The sequence below is a fragment of the Castor canadensis genome, chromosome 1 (genome assembly GCF_047511655.1).
Source record: "Castor canadensis chromosome 1, mCasCan1.hap1v2, whole genome shotgun sequence".
In the NCBI taxonomy this organism is placed as follows: domain Eukaryota; kingdom Metazoa; phylum Chordata; class Mammalia; order Rodentia; family Castoridae; genus Castor; species Castor canadensis.
In genome coordinates, this window is record NC_133386.1 from 46,439,959 (window position 1) to 46,458,726 (window position 18,768).

Sequence of the window (18,768 nt, forward strand, 5' to 3'; positions counted from 1 at the left end):
GAACATTATGCACCACAAGCCACTCTCCCACCCACTCCCCTAGAAAATAATCCTGCACAGCCCCTGGGCAGGCTGAACCCCCCCAGCAAAACTGAAAACATAAACAGCAAATTATAATCTAACACCAACAGTAGAAGTTGGGGTAGAATGCTGAATCTGCCCTGGAGAATGGGGGTGGAGCAAGGAGCAAACCTCTCAGTGCCAAACTGTCAGTGAAACATAGGAAAAGCAGCAAAGCCTGAGAGCAGGAGCAGGGTGATAAAAAAAACCTCCCAGAGTACCTACTAGCACCCAGCAGAGGTTGGGAGAGGCACAAATGTTGAGAGCAGGAGTGGGGTGACAACCCAACTTCCCAAAGGAACTGCTGGCACCCAGAAGAGTTTGGGAGAGACATAAAGGCTGAGAGGGCGGGGGGGGGGGGCAGGTTGACAAGCCAACATCCCAGAGGAGCCACTAGCATACAGCAAAGGTCAAAAGAGGCACAAAGGCTAAAGTGGGGGTAGAGCAACAGGCAATCCTCTCAAAGCAGAGCAGGTGGTGGATCCCAGAGATGAGCTTGTGGACAGAGGGCAGCATTCAAAACTGAATTTCCCCACGTTGCTGAGGGAGTTGCTGACAAAAAAAAGAGCTGCAGCTGAAGGGCAGTACACTGCCTTCTGGTGAAAACAACAGCTTTGACCACATTGCACAAGATGGCAGACATATCTCACCTCACAATTGCAACTAACCTTGTGGACAGAAGGACCAAATACTACTCACAAGCCAGTCACCAGGGAGACTTCCACTTGTACACCAATACCAGGATTGGACATCTAAGGAATAACTCCAGAACTTTTACCAAAAGACGGAACTTTTTGTTGTTTCTGTACCTGGTGTTTTTTATTGTGTTTTTTTTTCCTTCCTGAATTATTAACATCACCATCACTATTTTCTTGTCACTATTCTTACCCCCTATACTTTCCCTCCTTTTCCTGTGCTACAATCCATTGTTCTCCCTCCCAAATATTCTTTCCACTCCTTCTCATGCACTCTTTTCCCCATCTTCACCTCCCCCTCTGATCCTCTCCCAACCTGTCACCACACTAACCACACTTCCGACACACTCAGCACCCACTGACTAGCCTACTGTACCAACTGTACACAAACCCAGCACATGCAATCCCTGACAAAACACCCTCCACTACAACAACAGAAATATACATAAACACACACAAAGGCCATGAAACATGGGAGTCTCCTCCCACTTCCCCCACAAATCTACCACTTTTCCTGCCTTCCCCTTTTAGTGCCACCTTTACTAATTTCCAAAAATCTATATTGACACTAATAACCATAACTCCCCCAATTCCCACTATTTATAGATATTATCACCAAGGTGTTTTCTGTATAATAAATGTAAACAACTGGTCTGGCATTGAACCTGTGAATTTGGTATTGATAAATTATACCTCCAATCCAAGGACAGAAAGACCACATCAACCTAGCTAACAACCAAGTAGTAGTCACAACACAAAAATTAAATCAAGGGAGAAAACAGGCAATTAATACCACCAACTAGCCTATCAAGAACATAGTTATGGAGCACCAAGTGGAGCAATGAGAGGAAGAAGAAGGGATGGAAACCACTCTTCTCAAAAAAAATAATTCAATAGAGGATTCAGTGGGAAATGAAGAAAATGGATACCCAGTTCCAGACCACAACAAAATAATTGTAAATGTCACTAAGGAGCCCAGTGACACTCCCATAAAAACCCTCAAAGAAGAAATCTTGGAAGATATCACTAAGAAATTCATGGAGGAGATACTAGACATGGTTAACCAGAACGTACAAGATGCACTCAAGAAATTTCAAGACACCAAAAATAAAGAACATGAGAAGACATAGAAACAAATAAATGAACTAAGAGAGGACTTCAACAAACACCAAAGTGAAATAAAGGACACTATAAAAAGGGAGATACATGAATTACAGTTGACAACACAAAACATAAAAGAGGATTTGAACAAAGATATGGAAAACCTCAGGAAAAAGAATCAACCAGAAATCCTGGAAATAAAAAGTCCCTTTAGTCAAACAAAAACACAGTGGAAGGCCATTCCTGAAGGCTAGAACAAGTAGAAGACATAAACTCAGAGCTTGAAGATAAAATAGAAATTAAAGAAAAAAAAAACAAGAAATTTTAGACTAACAACCCAAGAGCTGTGAAAAGAATATGCAAGAACTCAGAGACTCCATCAAAAAACCAAACCTGAGAATCATGGGCATTGCAGAAGGACAAGAGGTGCAAGTCAAAGGGATATGTAATATATTCAATAAAATAATAACAGAAAATTTCTCAAATCTCTAGAAAGTTTTTCTCATTCAGATACATGAAACCTCCAGGACACCAAACAGACTTGAACAAAATAGAACCTCCCCACAACATATTATCATTGAAGCAACAAGCACTGAGAACAGAGAAAGAATATTGAAGGCAGTAAAAGAGAAAAAACAAATAACATACAAAGGTAAAGCCATCAAAATAACAGCAGATTTCTCAACAGAAACCTTAAAAGCAAGAAGGGCATGGGGTGAGGTATATTGGGCATTGAATGAAAACAATTTCAGCCCTAGGATACTCTATCCAGCAAAGCTATCATTCAAAATTGATGGAACAATAAAAGTCTTCCACAATAAACAGAAACTAAAACAATATATGACCACTAAACTACCAATACAGAAGATTCTACAAGGAATTCTGCACACAGAAGATGAAAACAAACAAAACCACAAGAAGACAGAAAGTATCAAACCACAGGAGAAGAAAAGAAAAATGATCAGAGAGTAGCACTGATTTGTCCACACACAATCAAATCCTTAAACAGCAACAAAAAAGACTAAATGGCAGGAATCACTATACATCTGTCAACATTAACACTGAATGTCAATGGACTCGACTTCTCCAAAGTCATGATTTAGCAAACTGCATTAAAAAGGAAGATCCAATAATCTGTTGTTTAAAAGAAACCCATCTAATTTACAGAAATAAACACTGGCTTAGGGTGAAAGGCTGGAAGATTTACCAAGCCAATGGCCGCCAAAAACAGGGAGGAGGAGTAATATTTGTATCAGACAAAGTAGACTTCAAACTTACATTGGTCAAACAAGATAAAGAAGGATACTTTATACTAATGAAAGGGGCAATACATCAAAAGGAAATAACAAGTATCAACCTATATGCACCCAATGTCAGTGCACCCAATTTCTTCAAACATACACTAAAGGACTGTAAAGCACATATAGATTCCAACACACTGGTTGTGGGAGACGTCAATACTCCTCTATCACCAATAGATAGGTCATCCAAACAAAAAAATCAACAAAGAAATCCTATAAATAAATGACAACATAAATCAAATGGACCTAACTGATGTCTACAGAATATTTTATCCAAAAACAGCACAATATACATTCATCTCAGTAGCCCATGGAACTTTCTCCAAAATAGATCATATCTTAAAATACAAAGCAAGCCTCATCAAATATAAGAAATCAGAAATAATTCCCTGCATTCTGTCTGATCACAATGCATTAAAACTAGAACTCAACAACAAAAACAACAACAGAAAAAAACACAATTAATTGGAGGCTGAATAACACATTGTTCAACCATTAGTAGGTCAAAGAAGAAATAAGAGAGGAAATCAGAAGTTTCCTGGAAGCCAGTGAAAATGAACACAACCTACCAGAACCTATGGGACACAACAAAGGCAATCCTAAGAGGAAAGTTTATAGCCATGAATGCATATATTAAAAGGATAGAAAGATCTCAAGTAAACAACCTAATGCTATATCTCAAAATCCTAGAAAAACAAGAACAAGGAAAATGCAAAAGAAATAGAAGGAGAGAAATAATAAAAATAAGGGCCAAAATTAATGAGAGACCAAAAAAATACAAAGAATAAATGAAACAAAAAGCTGGTTCTTTGAAAAAATAAAGAAGATTGACAAGCACTTTGCAAATCTGACTAACATGAGAAGTGAAAAGACCCAAATTAGTAAAATCAGAAATGAAAAATGTGAGAAAAACAATAAACACCAAGGAAATCCAGGGAATCATCAGGGACTACTTCAACAAACTATATTCCAATAAATTAGAAAATCTTGAAAAATGGACAAATTTCTAGATACTTATGACCACCCAAAACTGAATCAAGAGGATATTCTCCACCTAAACAGATCTATAACATGTAATGAAATTGAAGCAGCAATAAAGAGACTCTCAAAAAAGAAAAGTACAGTACCTGATGGATTCTCAGCTGAATTATACCAGACCTTCAAAGAAGAACTAATACCAATACTCCTTAAACTTTGCCACAAAATAGAAAGGGAGGAAAAACTGCTCAACTCGTTCTATGAAGTCAGTATTACCCTCAACCCAAAACCAGACAAGGACGCATGCAAAAAGGAGAACTATATGCCAATATCTTTAATGAACATCAATGAAAAAATCCCCAATAAAATAATGACAAACCAAATCCAAGAGCATATCAGAAAGATCATTCACCATGACCAAGTCAGCTTCATCTCAGTGATGCAGAAATGATTCAACATACACAAATCAATAAATTTAATACATGGAAGGAAGCCTAAAACTTGAATGTGGTTGATGTGCTCACTGTAGAGGAACAAATAAAGTACTCTTAAACTGGCAGAGGCCACTATAGGAAGGGACCAGGAAGTAGCCAAGAGGTCTGGCAGGGATGAACCAATGTGGGTTGCAATGCACAAGTGCATGGAAGCAATGCTAGGGATCTCACTGTATAGCTGTTTTTAACTCAAACTAACAAAAGTACTATGTCTTTCTTATTATCTCTTATGTTTTCTCTTCAACAAAATCAGAAAACAAGAGGGTGGAACAGGTTCTGCTTGGAAGCAGCAAGGGGCAGGGTGGGGGAGTGGAAGATGTGGCCCAAACCATGTATACACATGTAAGTAAATGTAAAAGTGATAAAAAGTTGACTTTACCAAATTGCTTAAACTATAGATAGCAAAGAAAGAAGTTTCCTTAAATCTAGACATGTAGAAAAAGAAACATTTTAAATAACAGAGATAAAAATCCATTTATTTTCATTCAATATTATATAATTAATTTTAATTCTGTTTGATCTTCATTAGTGGCTCATGAGCCATCAGTTTCTTCACTGGAGCTCTGAAAACTTTAATTTAGCCTAAGGGTCTTAAAGTTATCAGAGACCTGTTCTCAAGATTACTCACTTGAGTCTTTTCAAAGAATCTAATTACAATTGTTTTTGGAGAAGAAATAAATCTGTGGACAACAAAGGATTTACAATAGCATAGGATAAAATTGTGATGAAAGTTCAGCACTTTATAAGGAAATCCAGTTATTTTCCTAGCATGCAGTATTTTAGGTGATAATCATGCTGACAGTGTGACATCAGGACCACTACATATTTTTAAACTTCATATAATCTTTAGACTGTTCACATCACTACATAAATACAGCTTAAAGAGTCTTTAGCATTATTTTATTATTTGACAATGCTTCCCATACAATCCAAAGTACTTAATAAAGTTAATCAGTTTATCATCCTTACATGACCAAGGGTACAACTTTTGAGTTTACCAAAAGTGTAAACAAAGTAAAAGCTTTCTTCAACAGGATTGCTTATCTTTTGGAAGCTTGTTTAGATAACCTGAAATTTATATCTGAGATTCTGGAAGAGTATGTGCTTATCTTTATGAGTGTGCACTACATTATATAAAAATATAAGCAAGAAAGGCAATGCCTCAAGTTGGGGAATTCATGATTCCTGGAAATAGTAAAAGCACAAGAAATTGTCTAGTTACAAGGAAGAATTAAAATATTTCAAAAAAAAATCAAGAATAAAGTTATTCAGGCATTTGTGACAAACATTTTTAGTATCAGGCCAAACTAACAGAGTTAAAACTAATTTTAAAGTTAATTTTTTCAGGTATTTTGTCACAGCAATGAAGGAGTTAACACAAAAAATTAGTACTGAGAAGCGGTATCATTGCTTTAACAATTTCTGGTGATTCAGTTCAATAAACTTTGGAATTTATTTGTGGGAGGAGTTAGGAAAAGTTAACAGAAGTGGATTAGGAAAACCCTAGAATGCTGGTAGTGGATCTTAGGTCCAATTTGGTTGGCACTCAGAAGACAAAAATGCTGATAGAAGTGAGTATAAAGGACAGGCTCATGAATTTTTAGAAGGAAATAAGTACTCTAGTGGGAATGGACCAGAGGTTATACTCATTATATTATGACAAAGAACTTGTCCACATTTGTCCATGCCTTGAGATTTTATGGGGGACTGAATCTAAAGATGATAAGATAATTATTCTGCTGGAATAAATTTCATGAGAGCATAGTATCCAAGCATCATCATTGACATTTCTGGCTACTGTTAGCTAAAAATACAGTGAGACTCAGGGTAAAAAAATCAGGGAAAGATTTTAAAAACTTGCAGTTGGGCCAGAAAATAAGTGTATTTAAAGTAGATCAAAAGAGGCTATAGCGATGTTTCTTTAAAAAGAAGCCAACTACTTTTCACCAGGACAATATGGAAGATGTTTTGAGAGCATCTTAGGAATCAGCAAGACCCTACACAGTATTCTGTGTTCAAAGATGTAAATTGTAAATATTTTCTCCCTTCCTTCCTTCCTTCTTTCCTACCTTTCTTTTTTCTTAGAATAAATTAATTACACAGAGGAATTTCATTGTGATATTACCATAAATAGAATGTATTTTTAATGTATTTTTAACCTTTCAATTGAAAAGAGAACCCTAAGTCACCTTGCTACACAGGTCTACCTAGAGAATTGTGCCCCTCAGTTTTATATCCGTAAGAATAATTCCCCTTGTTCAGCCATTAAGGTAGGTGGTGTTGAAGTGAACCTCAGTACAACATACACTAGTGGCAAACCATGGAGCCATTCAGATTATGCTGGTTGTGCAGTTATGCAGAATACAAGAATTATGGGCTGATGAAGGTTTCTACCAAGAACTCAAAGGAAATACTGGGAGGTCAAGTAGTGTGTGGCTGCATCAGGGTCCCTACCAGTAGTCCCTGAGGCATGGTGCGTGGAACTGTGAGACTGAAGCTGAAACTGTAAGAGTAAAGATGAAAGTGCAATGGAGATCTCCATGAGGATAAAGATTCCAGACACATGAACCATCTAATGAGGGAAGCTGCATGCAGAAAACAGAGTCAGCCCAAAAAAGTGGCCTGCTCACTTAAGTTGCAACCAACAAGGCTGTAGGGGTGGTACTTCCCAGTTTCTCCTATCATACCACTATTTGTCCCTGGATGCTGAACATGGAGCTGTAGGATTTAATGTTGGCCCTGCTCAGTTTTGATCTTATTTTTGTCTGATCATTCCTTTCTATGCCTCCATTCCTTCCTTTTAGAATGGGGATCATTACCATATACCTAGTCTTCCATTTTATATTGGAAGTATATAATTTGATGTCTTATTTTTATAGTGTCTCGTAGCTTAGAGTATGCACTTACTGAGGAAACATTGGAGTTGAACTTGTGAGCAATACTGGAACTGTTAAGATTTTATCAGATCTTGGAGATGGACAGATTGCATTTCACATTGTGAGATGGTCATGAACTTTTGGGAGCCAGTACAGAATGTTATGATTAGATTTTAAATGTCATACAAATGCCTGTATGCAAAGGCTTGATCACCAGCCTGTGGTACTATTGGGCAGTGGTAGAAAAGTTAGGGGTTGTAACTTACTGTAAGAAAGTTAGGTCATTGAGGGTGACCTGGCTTTGAAGTTTTCATTGAAGTTTTTAAAGGAAATATTGGGATCCCTGGCCCCTTCTTCCCTCCCTTTTGCTTCCTGACTACCATGAGGTGGGCAGCTTTGCTCCACCATGGACTTTTTGCTATTGTGTTTTGCCTCATTGCAAGTGCAAAACAATAGGAATAAATGATCATTATTTGAAATCTCTGAAAGCATGAAACAAAATTAAACATTCTTATTCAAAATTTGATTATCTCAGATATTTTGTCACAATGATAGAAAACTATCACAGATATGTAATAAAGGAGAAGGAAAACAAAGCACAGTCCACAAGATGGGTAATTTTCAATTGAATTACTGGTAACCTTTTTGATAATGAAGATAGGTTTTATTAATTATAATCTATAAGTACATAAATTATCAGGATTGGTTTTATTCCTGTAAAAAATAAGGCATGGCTCAACCAGTTAAGAAGAGGTTTTGTCTTTGAACCCAATAAAATAAACTTACAACCTGGTTGCCAATTTCTGGCCTTCCAGACCATTGAGAACTTAAATAACAGGGCAGATAGAGCTGATGAAGAGTCAAGGAGGTGACCTGTGGTAATAATCAGTGTTGCAAATATTGTATTCAATTTCATAAGCTTTATTGGCCTTTTCCAATTTTTATGTACCATTCTAGTGATCATCATACGGAATTAAGTTCAGTATCTGCTGAGTCCAAACAGTGCCTGTCAAAGTAAAGGGAAAAGAATATTGACAAACTTTGGCACTAACATTCTGATTTTTTGAAGTTTTTTATTAGCATGTGATAGTTATACACACACACACACACACACACACACACACACACTGTTCCCTGGTTTGGTTTATCCCCTCCTTATTCTCCTTTTTTCCCTTCTCCACTTCTTAAAATGACTCAAACAGGGCTCAATGTTCCACATTCATACATGTATACAAAGTGCCTCAACAACATTCATCCTCCTTTACCCACTTTATTTACCCACATCCTCTCATTATTACCATTCTCTTAACATGACATGTTTTACATTCTTGTTTAAGTGTCTGTTCATTATTCACTGGGGTTTTACTTGGCATTTTACCTGCAAATATATTGTACTTTAATCAGTCCAATCCTATCTATTACTCTTCCTTACTCCGTTCCCCTCCCAGCTAATGTTCACAGTTTTCATTATGTTTTGTTGTATCTTAAATTTTGATTTTTATAATAAATTTGAGGAATTAAATATTGCTATCCTTCAGGACCTAAATAAGTTCAGTTTCTTTCTATTGCACATTATTTATTGACTTTTACAAATGTCATGTGCTCCAAGAATTCTAGAAAAATTCAAGACTGGCACAAAGAAGGGAGGAATCAGCACAGATCTAGACTCCTCTTGAGGAAATTCAGCAAGCCTCAGTTAATCTTCCTGCTGAAATTTTAAACTCTAATGCTTGCCTGGAATCTGGATTGTTACACCTGATCAATCAGCTATGACCAAGAGGACGGGTGGTAAAGCAAACACTGAGGGAAATGATTTCAATTCAGGCAACCATTCCACTGCCTATTTAATACAAAGTCCTTTCTAATGTCATAAAAAGAGTACACAGTCCACATAAGTTCCCCACTTAACTCACTAAACTGCTTACAAAAATGAATATAATTTGAAGAGCAACATTCATGGAAAGGGTGTCTTTCTGTAAAGTGAAGAAGGAAACTAAAGGGAAATGATGGTACCTTTTCATGCTCAAAACCTTTTTACTTGGCTCTAAGAATATTACAACTAAAATTAGATTATCTATCTGACCAAGCAGATCTATGATCAAATGCACACACCAGAGGCAGTGGAGAAGAAACTGCATGAAACAAAAGTGGATTCAGGGAAATGGGGAAAGAAATGGAATAAAAAGTTTCCATAGTAGAATAAATTGAGTTCATACTGTGGGATTTTTCTAATTGGTAATCACAATCAGCTTTTGCGATTTCCTAAACACCCTTAAAGTTAAGAAAGAAGAATGGTTTCTACTTAAAATAAGGTGATATGTTCCATTTAAACTGATCAGGATCAAATACATTCATACACCCATCTTCTCTTGGAACATTTTTGGAAAATATTATTCTAATGATTATTGATATGTACACTAATGGTTGCATTAAAATCTAAAAGATTGTATGACTACTTGATTTTGGATAGGAAATAAATAAGACATTACTACATTGGATTTCCAAGTCTTCCAGCTGGTTGAGAAAATTTGGATCAACAAGTGATTGTGGAAAGTTTCAGCATTTAAAATACAGCGACTGATATTCATCTTTTCTAGTTTTGATCTGTTCTTCAATTGTTCATTGATCTATTATAAAGTAATGTAATATATTGTAAAAACTTAGAAGTTTAATTTCTCTTTCTCTTCTTTGGTCATCCTAGCAACTTATGGGAAAAATATCAAGATATTTGGGAGTTTTGGCACTGCTATCAATCAGTAGAATGCTTAATGCCTGATGTTCTATTACAGGTGCATTTACCGTCCAATTTTAAAGGGATAATTAGGCGTTTATGTGTTCCATCCAAGTCCTAAATAATAAAAATGTATCATATGGCATGGACAAAGATACTCCTCAACTTACAATAGGCATATGTCCTGATAAACCCATAATTTGAAATAAGTGTTAAGTGAAGAATGTAATTAATAGGTGTAACTATTAATGTAATAATTTAATGCATAGTAATTAATTAAATGTAATTAACAGGTGTAGCTGACTAAATATCACAGCTTAGCAATGCAGTGTATATAGAGTACTTGTTTACTCTCAGGACCTCATGGCTCACTGATTGATGTAGCTTGCTGCCACCACCTGGCAGCACCAGGGTATTGTAACACACATCTCTAGCCCCATAAAAGATCAAAACGCAAAACTTGATGTATGGTTTCTACTGAAAGCATTTTATTTCTGCAATAATGTAAATTCAAAAAAACTGTGAGTTGAACAACAGTAAGGCAGGGATGTTCTGTACAAAATTTTTTAAATGACAAATAGAATAGAACATAGTATTTGTATTTTCTTCACATTTTTGTAATGTCAGGATAATTTATGCCTAACTCCCAACCACCATTTCTAATATATTTTACAGTTGTTGGTTTGCTTCTTCTCTATATAGAAATTTGACTGTAAAATGAAGTATTTAGAAACACAATAAGCAGAAAATTCCTTGCAAATATCAGAATATTTTAGGTAAGTCATTAGTTAACCATCAACTTTACTTATATCAATTTATAAGCATTGCCATAAAACATTGATACACATACAATCTAAAATATTGGACCACATTTTTTCAGATATCTTAAAAATGTAATAATTATAACAGATTATCAATTCTATTAATCACCATTTGACAACATAAACAAAAGTTGTCAATGTACATAACTGCTGTCCCAGAAATTTTGCATCTATTAATTCATCCATATACTAACACATATATATACATATACACATATGCAAACATATATTTATATATGCACACACACATTGTAAATACCTTGAGAACTAAACAAGTATACTGTGGTGAAGTGTTTAGAATTACATTGTTTTAAAAGTAAGAAATTGGAGGCTAAGTGCTATACACCTAATGGTAGTACACATGCTAACCAAGCATGAGACTAAGTTACCTAACAAGAAAAAGGGAGATATTGAAAATCTAAGTCTGCATCAGTAGCCCAAATGATTACAGAGATTTTAGAATTTATTTAATATCAAATATGCTTTTCAAATACATATATACATAAAATTAAGAAAGATGTTGAATAATATTCTATGTAAAAAAATCTTTAGTACAGTATCTGATATAGTCTTACTTGTTTTGTGAAAAATATAATCATAAATATATATATTTCTTCCTAGCTTAATCAAAAAAGATAAGCTTGACTGGGGGAAATATTTTCTGAGGCTGAATAAGGTCACATATTTTTATATACTACCATTCTTACCTGTTTAGTGGATTCCAAATTGTCAGTGTATGAATCTTTTTCACATTTATACCTATATTGTTTACATGTTCCTCAGAACAAATAATATATTCTTAATATTCAAATAGTGGCTTATATAGCCTAAAATATTACATATGCTTGATCTGTAAAAGAGGAAAAAGTAATACAAGGGTGCTCTGCAGAAAGAAAATTATTATATTCCAATATATTCATTGTCTTCAAACACTATGGTGAATTTCACATCATAGAGTCCTGTCATCTAGAAGGAAGGTGATATTTACTAACCAATAGAAGTTGTTATGTCATGTAATAAAACACTATTAGGTTTCCTGAGAAACTCCTCAGTCCAATTTCAGTTAGGCTGTTTGATACTTTCTAGGTCCCAAATGTCATTATCATCTGGGAATAATACTGAAAATGCTGATTAGTTCTCCAAGGGGTGAAGACCTCAGGGGAACTGTTAATATTTTTTATACTGTAAATGACTGAGAATGACCTTTGTGCATGAAGTTCACCTCCTTATTTCTTGTCTCAACTTCATTTTTCTGTAATATGGTGGATGATTTCCTGGTGGATTAAATTTGATATTCTGACATGTAGCCCATTTCACAACAGCATTCTCATCTTCTTTATTCAGTTCTTTCTCAAGAAAACTGATGACTTTCAGTGCTGAGCTTCTGAGGTCCTGAAAGAGTTGAGGACAAGAAAAATTTTCAGGCTTATGAAGAATGCATGAGATACAACCAAACATATATTGTGATCAAGTAGGATTTATTCCTGGAATGTAAAAATGGTTCAACATGTAAAAATAAATTAATGAAAATTATTGCATAAATAGAATGAAGGAAAAAACCTAACCTGATTATTCCAATTGATGCAGAAAACACTTTTCATAAAATCTAACATATTTTTAAGACAAAAAAATTCAACAAACTACCAATAGTAGAAAACAACTTCAATACACAAAGAGACTGTGTGTGAAACACTTGCTGTGAGAGATTCCAAGATGGAGGCTAGAGGGAGGAAGCAGAAAACTTGTCTCCTAAAGTAAAATCTTGGAGAGACACTGCTGGAGACACACCTTACAGGAAAAACCACTGAAAAGAGGCAAAACTTTGATTCCTCCACAACTCCAGCCTGCGCAGAGCATCTCCACTTCATGTTAAAGGGAGAAAACAGCAGGGCTCCCATGCCGCCAGACACCGGCGCCCAGACAGCTTGGGAAGACACGGACCAGAAGGTGAGCTAAGCAGTACGTGGTACTCCCACAGACAACCCTGGGCCAGATCAGCATAGCTCCCTGGACAGACCGACCCCTACCAAGGGAATAAACAGAGAAACTGAGTAATAAACAATAACAACAAAAAAGATACATAGCAAAGAGGGTGGGGTGCCCTGAGTGCCAAAGAGAGGGGGAGGAAAATCCCTCACAGAAATGTAAATAAACAAGCTGGCTGGAGAAGGCAGGAATGGGGGCATACACCCTGCAACCAGGAGCAGAAAATCTTGTAAAAGTGGCGGTGAGAGGAAAACTCCACAGGAGAGGGGGGAAGACCCACTTCCCAGGTGAGCTGTAAATAAACACGCTGGCCTGAGAAAGTGGGTGCAGTGTCACCTCCCCCAGTGTGCTTGGAAAGGGGAAAGCTTGTAGGAGTGGCATTATGCACAGAACTCTGAGTAAACAAAGCCTACAGGGCCAGGTGAGTGCTAAGCTCACCCCAGAGATCTGTATGAATAAAGCCTCCAGTGGGCAGTGGGCAGGCAAGCCACAGCCACAGATAGTCATTCACAGAACTGTCTCCAGACTCTTTTTTTTTCTTTCTCCCTACCTTTGAAGAGAAAACAACCGAACTACACCTGCATGTTGAAAAACTTACAAAACTGTATTGCATTAGAACTTGGGACAATTTGTGGGTATGTTTTTTTTAGTTTTGTGCAGTTTTATTTTATTTTGGTTTTTCCAGTCTTTTTCCCCTTTGATGAGATAACCACAGAACTACTTCTGAGGCACCATCTCCTGCATTAGAGGCTGAGGGATGAACACCAAAGCTATTAAGACTGAAACTTTATTGCATTTGAAAATGGAGATTTCTTTTTTTAATATATATTTTTTCATTTATTTATTTTTTATTTTTTTATTTTTTACTTTCAATCCTCTCTCTGTCTCTCTAATGCCTTTTCAGCTTATGGTTGATTAGTACACTGTCTCTCCCTGTTTATATCTTTGAAACTTTTTTTGTTTGTTTCTTTGTTTTGTTTTTTTTTCTACTTCTTTATTTCTTTTTCCCTTTTCCTTTAACTTCTTTGCTTTCCATCTCCTCTCACCCTTCCATTCTAAATATCACCAGTGTATTATTACAAGCTAGAAAATACTTAATTGCACACAATACAGGGACAATAACAACACCAAGGGCAATGATGGGAAGACAGAAAAAATAGGGAAGCCAGTTTCCCCACAGCAAAAAATTAGCACAAGAACAAGAGGGAAATGAAGAAAACAGATACTCAGATCCAGACTCCAACAAAATGAAGATAAACTATGCCAAAGAACCCAATGAAGCCCACAAGAATAATCTAAGAGAAGAAATACTACAGGTACTCAATGAGAATTTTATAGAGATGATACTGCATATGGTCAACCAAAATGTACAAGAGACACTCAAGAAATTTAAAGAACACAAAAATAGAGAATTTGAAAAAGGAAAGCACAGAAGCACTGCATAAACACCATAGTGAAACAAAGAACATGATTAATAAAGAGATAAATAAACTCAGAACAAAAATAGACAACATTAAAGGGGAAACAACCAAGGATATGGAAAACCTCAGAAAAAAGAATGAAACAGAATTGCAAAACAGAACAAAAGGCCAATCCAGCAGAATAGAACAAACAGAAGACAGAATCTCAGAACTCGAAGATGAAATGGTAATTAAAGGAAAAACTGAAGAACTGTTAATTAAACAACTCAAGACCTGTGAAAGAAAATGCAAGAACTCACCGACTCCATCAAAAGACCAAACCTGAGAATCATGGGCATTGAAGAAGGAGAAGAGGTGCAAGCAAAGGGAATGCATAATATAGTCAACAAAATAATAACAGAAAATTTCCCAAATCTAGAGAAAGCTGTTCCCATACAGATGCAAGAGGCCTCCAGAACACCAAACAGACCAGATCAAAATAGTAGTACCACACGGCAAATCATCATTAAAACAAGGTCAAAAAATGATGGAAAGAATATTGAAGGATGTAAGAGAGAAAAAACAAATAACATACAAATGTAAACCCATCAAAATCACAATAGACTTCTCAACAGAAACATTAAAAGCAAGAAGAGCATGGACAGAGATCTTAAAAGCACTGAATGAAAATAATTTCAAACCAAGAATACTCTACCCAGCAAAACTATCATTCAAAATAGATGGAGCAATAAAAGTCTTCCATGATAAGCAGAAACTAAAACAATATGTGACCACAAAGCCACCACTACAAAATATTCTTCAAGGAATTCTGCACACAGAAAGTGAAACCCAACATAACCATGAAAGGACAGGCAGCACCAAACTATAGGAAAAGAAAAAGCTAGAAAGAAGAGAGTAACCTCAACTTAGGTACACACAATCAAACCTTCAAACAACTAAATGGCACGAATCACCACATACCTATCAGTACTAACACTTAATGTTAATGGACTTAATTCACCCATCAAAAGGCACCAGTTGACAAAATGGACTAAAAAGGAAGATCCAACAATATGTTGCTTACAGGAGACCCATCTCACTGACAGAAATAAGCATAGGCTTAGGATGAAATGCTGGAAGAAGATTTACCCTGCCAATGGCCCCCAAAAACAGGCAGGAATAGCAATACTTATCTCTGATAAAGTAGACTTCAAATCTATATTATTAAATAAGGTAAAGAAGGACATTCCATACTAATAAAAGGGGAAATAGACCAAAAGGAAATAACAATTATCAACCTATAGGCACCCAATGTCAATGCACCCAATTTCATCAAAGATACGCTGAAAGACCTAAAAGCATATATTAACTCCAACACAGTGGTTGTGGGAGAGTTTAACACCCCATTGTCATCAATAGATAGGTCATCCAAACAAAAAATCAATAAAGAAATCCAAGATCTAAAATATTCAATAGATCAACTGGACATACTTGATGTCTACAGAACATTTCATCCAACTTCTACACAATATACATTCTTCTCAGCAGCCCATGAAACCTTCTCCAAAATGGATCATATCCTAGGGCACAAAGCAAGCCTCAGCAAATATAAGAAAATAGAAATTATACTGTGCATACTACCTGATCACAATGCAATAAAACTAGAACTCAACAACAAAAGTAAAGACAAAACACATGCAAACAGCTGGAAACTGAATAACTCATTACTTAATGAACAATGGGTCAATGATGAAATGAAAGATGAAATTTAAAAATTCCTTGAAGTCAAAGAAAACAAAAACATCTTACCGGAACCTATGGGACACAGCAAAGGCAGTCCTGAGAGGAAAGTTTATAGCCATGAGTGCATATATTAAAAAGACTGAAAGATCCCAAATCAATGACCTAATAATACATCTCAAACTCCTACAAAAACAAGAACAAGCAAATCCCAAAACAAGTAGAAAGAGAGAAATAATAAAAATAAGAGAAAAATCAATGAAATAGAAACCAAAAAAACCACACAAAGAATTAATGAAACAAAAAGTTGGTTTTTTGAAAAAATAAACAAGATCTACAGACCCCTGGCAAACCTGACTAAAATGAGGAGAGAAAAAACCCAAATTAATAGAATCAGGAATGCAAAAGGGGAGATAACAGCAAACACCATGGAAGTCCAGGAAATCATCAGAGAGTACATCGAGAACCTATATTCAAATAAATTTGAAAATCTTTAAGAAATGGACAGATTTCTAGATACATATGATCATCCAAAACTTAACCAAGAGGAAATTAATCACCTAAATAGACCTAATTTCACAAAATGAAAATTGAAGCAGCAATCAAGAGTCTCCCCAAAAAGAAAAGTCAGGACCTGATGGATTCTCTGCTGAATTCTATCAGACCTTTAAAGAAGAACTGACACCAACCCTCCTTAAACTGTTCCACAAAATAGAAAGGGAAGGAAAACTGCCTAACACATTTTATGAAGCCAGTATTACACTTATCCCAAAACCAGGCAAAGACACCTCCAAAAAGGAGAACTATAGGCCAATCTCCTTAATGAACATTGATGCAAAAACCCTCAACAAAATAATGGCAAACTGAATTCAATAACACATCAAAAAGATTATTCACCACAACCAAGTAGGCTTCATCCCAGGAATGCAGGGGTGGTTCAACATATGAAAATCAATAAATGTAATAAATCATATTAACAGAAGCAAAGACAAAAACCACTTGATCATCTAATAGATGCAGAAAAAGCCTTTGATAAGATCCAACAACATTTCATGATAAAAGCTCTAAGAAAACTACAAATAGGAGGAAAGTACCTCAACATTATAAAAGCTATATATGACAAACCTACAGCCAGCATTATACTCAACAGAGAAAAACTGAAACCATTCCCTTTAAAATCAGGAACTAGACAAGGATGCCCACTATCACCACTCCTATTCAACATAGTACTGGAATTCCTAGCCAGAGCAATTAGGCAAAAAGAAGGAATAAAAGGAATACAAATAGGTAAAGAAACAGTCAAAATATCCCTATTTGCAGATGACATGATCCTATACCTTAAAGACCCAAAGAACTCTACTCAGAAGCTCCTAGACACCATCAATAGCTACAGCAAGGTAGCAGGATATAAAATCAACATAAAAAAATCATTAGCATGTCTATACTCTAATAATGAACAAACTGCAAAAGAATATAGGAAAACAATTCGATTTACAATAGCCTCAAAAAAAAAACAAATACCTAGGTATAAACCTAACAAAAGATGTGAATGACCTCTACAAGGAAAACCATAAACTTCTGAAGAAAGAGATTGAGGAAGACTATAGAAAGTGGAGAGATCTACCAGGCTCATGGATTGGTAGAATCAACATAGTAAAAATGTCGATACTCCCAAAAGTAATCTGCATGTTTAATGCAATTCCCATCAAAATTCCAATGACATTCATTAAAGAGATTAAAAAATCTACCATTAAATTTATATGGAAACACAAGAGTCCACGAATAGCCAAGGCAATGCTCAGTCAAAAGAACAATGCTGGAAGTATCACGATACCTGATTTCAAACTATATTACAAAGCAATAACAATAAAAACAGCATGGTACTGGCACAAAAACAGACATGAAGACCAGTGGAACAGATTAGAGGACCCAGATATGAAGCCACACAACTATAACCAACTTGCCTTTGACAAAGGTGCTAAAAATATGCGATGGAGAAAAGACAGCCTCTTCAACAAAAACAGCTAGGACAACTATTTAGCAGTCTGCAAAAAACTAAAACTAGATCCATGTATATCACCCTATACCAAAATTAACTCAACATGGATCAAGGATCTCAATATCAGACCCCAAACTCTAAAGCTGATACTGGAAAGAGTAGGAAGTACTCTGGAGTTAGTAGGTATAGGTAAGAAATTTCTCAGTGGAACCCCAGCAGCACAGGAACTAAGAGATAGCACAGATACATGGGACTTCATAAAACTAAAATCTTCTGCTCATCAAAAGAAATGGTCTCTAAACTGAAGAGAACACCCACAGAGTGGGAGAAAATATTTGCCAGCTACACATCAGACAAAGGACTGAAAACCATAATGTATAGGGAACTTAAAAACGTAAATTCTCCCAAAACTCATGAACCAATAAAGAAATGGGCAAGTGAACTAAACAGAACTTTCTGAAAAGAAGAAATTCAAATGGCCAAAAAACACATGAAAAAATGCTCACCATCTCTAGCAATAAATGAAATGCAAATTAAAACCACACTAAGATTCTACTTCACCCCTGTTAGAATAGCCATCATTAGC

General features: G+C 35.8%; 1 pseudogene; it reads right to left on the reverse strand.

Annotated features, from left to right (window-relative positions):
• The window catches only part of LOC141420855 (amine sulfotransferase-like), a 154,866-nt pseudogene that overhangs the window by 58,662 nt on the left and 77,436 nt on the right, over positions 1-18,768 (reverse strand).